Source organism: Cibotium barometz, chromosome 12 (assembly GCF_041138505.1).
Source record: "Cibotium barometz isolate CiBa-2024 chromosome 12, ASM4113850v1, whole genome shotgun sequence".
NCBI lineage: Eukaryota > Viridiplantae > Streptophyta > Polypodiopsida > Cyatheales > Cibotiaceae > Cibotium > Cibotium barometz.
In genome coordinates, this window is record NC_141057.1 from 20,788,939 (window position 1) to 20,791,529 (window position 2,591).

A 2,591-nucleotide genomic window follows, 5' to 3' on the forward strand; every position below is an offset into this window, starting at 1 on the left:
AACAACCATTCCGAGAGCCCGACTTGTTTAAGAATCTATAAAATATTTTGTATGCTACTCTTGGTTAGGCACAAAAACGTTGCTTTGCTAATCCCCAACCTCTTATATGTGCACAATCTTCCAAAGGCCCAACAGGGACACTATCCATGAGCAAGGAAAGTTAGTTTAATTTTTGAAATGGTAATACATCAACAATAAGAGCAGGATTAAGTGCCATTGATTGGCTAGGTGTGAGCAACGTGGAGATGTTGGACTTAATCGGGTACTACCCCCATTGGCCCTCCAACTTGGTAGTTACAAGAGAAAAGACTTATTATCCCCATTAGGGGCTCGTGATCATGATGTTAGTGTGCTAAACTAGCAGACCGTTAGCCCTTTGCCTTTTGCTAAGGCAGGCAGCTGTATCTCAGCCCTTCTCTCTCTCTCTCTCTCTCTCTCTCTCTTCTAGCTTCTAAAAATCCACCTCGACAACTTTAGTTACTCGGTGTACCGGGACTTCTGGCTTTGCATGCATGGTGTCCAAAGCCATCGCTGCAGCAAAGGCATGGGGTGCTGAAAGTTGTGGGGTGATGGGATAGTCAATGTAAACATGTGTTACTCGCTCTAGATCCAGCCATTGAGAGACTCCACCTCATGCAGCCTTATGGGGTTAGGTAGGAATTGACTATTGGTGAGGGGCCCTAATCAAGCTTCTCTCTACATGAGCTTTTGCCACCTCACCCAGGCCTAACCATTAGAGGCAGTGGTGCTTCCCCATATTGTTTTGGAGCTGGTGGCCTATTCTCTCTTCAGGTGGATCCTCCGAGTGACCCCATCACTGCCTTGGTGTTTACAGTTTGGTTTTTCTCATGTTCCTCTAGGAACTCCCTGATTTCCTTCTAGTCATCCAGAGTCTCCATTCTAGCTCTCATGGTATGCATGGTTGGCTAGATTTCTGACCTGTTTGCATGTTGTTGAGATGGTCTTCTCTACTTTGTCCTTTGTTTTAATCATGTCTATAACCAACATTCCCTTCTTATCTTCACTGAGCATTGTTCTCATCTCCTTCTCCTTTGTGTACCATTCTTGAAATTAATTTTTTTGTTTGTCCTTCAGCTCTAGTTCTACCTTGTGCTTGTCCTTGAGCTTCTAGATTTGTACTTCTCTTTTGGCCAACTCGGCTTGGACATGCATGAGTTTTGCATTCTGCTCTTTGATTGCTTCCTTCTCTTTAGAACTTATCCGTGATGGTCTTGGTTTCTTTTTGAGCTCCTTGATGGTATCTTTATCCTTATCGTGCTACTCTTTGTGGATCTTTGACCAACCAGTCTAGCTCTTCTATGTGTGCCCGGAGTGCGTGTTCTTCATTTTTTTTCCTTTTAATTACTTGGGAGTGGCCATGACATGTTCTCGAAGCTCATTCTCAAGTATTGTGTCTATTGACGTGCTGGCCTAAGCACTAGCTCCTTTTTAGAGAGCTTCTCCTACTATGTGCAATAGTTACCTTTTTCCTAAGTTCTTCTCCATTGAAGCTCTGGAATTTCTCTTTCCATTCTTCTATTGCTTTTGGCAGTTGCTTGTTCTATTTCTTGAGATTATAATATTATGGGTTTCTAGTGGCAAATACTCCTTGGAAGTTGGATGCCTAGTTTTCTCTAGAGCATTCTCCTACCTCTAGATTCATGGATTGTGGCTTGTCTTGCTATCCTTTGTCCTCATCCAAGGATTCTTGTCATTCTTCTTAAATATCACTAGTTCTCTAACAGATGGGGGTGGGGGTGGGTGCTCCTTTGTCCTCATCCAAGGATTCTTGTCATCCTTCTTAAATATCACTATTTCTCTACAGATGGGGCTGGGGGTGGGTGCTTCTAGCATGGCTTTGAACTTGTCTAAATATTCCTCCCACACTGCCTTAAGTTCTTATATGCATGCTCTTTCCACTCTTCCAGCTTGGCTACATCAAGATCATAAAATTCTAGGGTATTCTTGGCATCATATACTACTACCAATCTAGCCTCCACTTGGGCCAAATTTACCTTGTCTTTGTTGGATCTCTCCTATATTGTTGTGGGAGGTTGGCATGAACCCAAATTAATGATTGCAACAAAGTAAAATATCAAGCCCAAATAGAATGAAGAATTACTCAAGACACAAGATTGGGTCCAATTTGCTCCCACACAAGAGTGAGCCCACGCGTCCTCTTTGTGTACTTCAATTTATTGTTTGAGATAGTTTTTGGGGTTCAAAATAGTGTGCTTTACAAACATGTAGACTTCTTCAAGAATGGCTTGCTTCAAAAGTTTATAAATAATTATCAATAGGTAAATAAATGTTAGAATGCAATTTCAACCATAGGTTATGAAATTCGAGATCATTCTCATATGTATCTTTCATAGCATGAAAAGAATGCATGTCAAGAATAGAAAGTAGAAGGACATCTACTTAGTGCATCAGCGAATATTCAATGAGAGGATGAAAACTTTGAACAAATTATGCCCATGTAATGTGACAGTCAGATATCAATGGTTGGTTAAGACATCTACTTAGTGCATCAGCGAATATTCAATGAGAGGATGAAAACTTTGAACAAATTATGCCCATGTAATGTGACA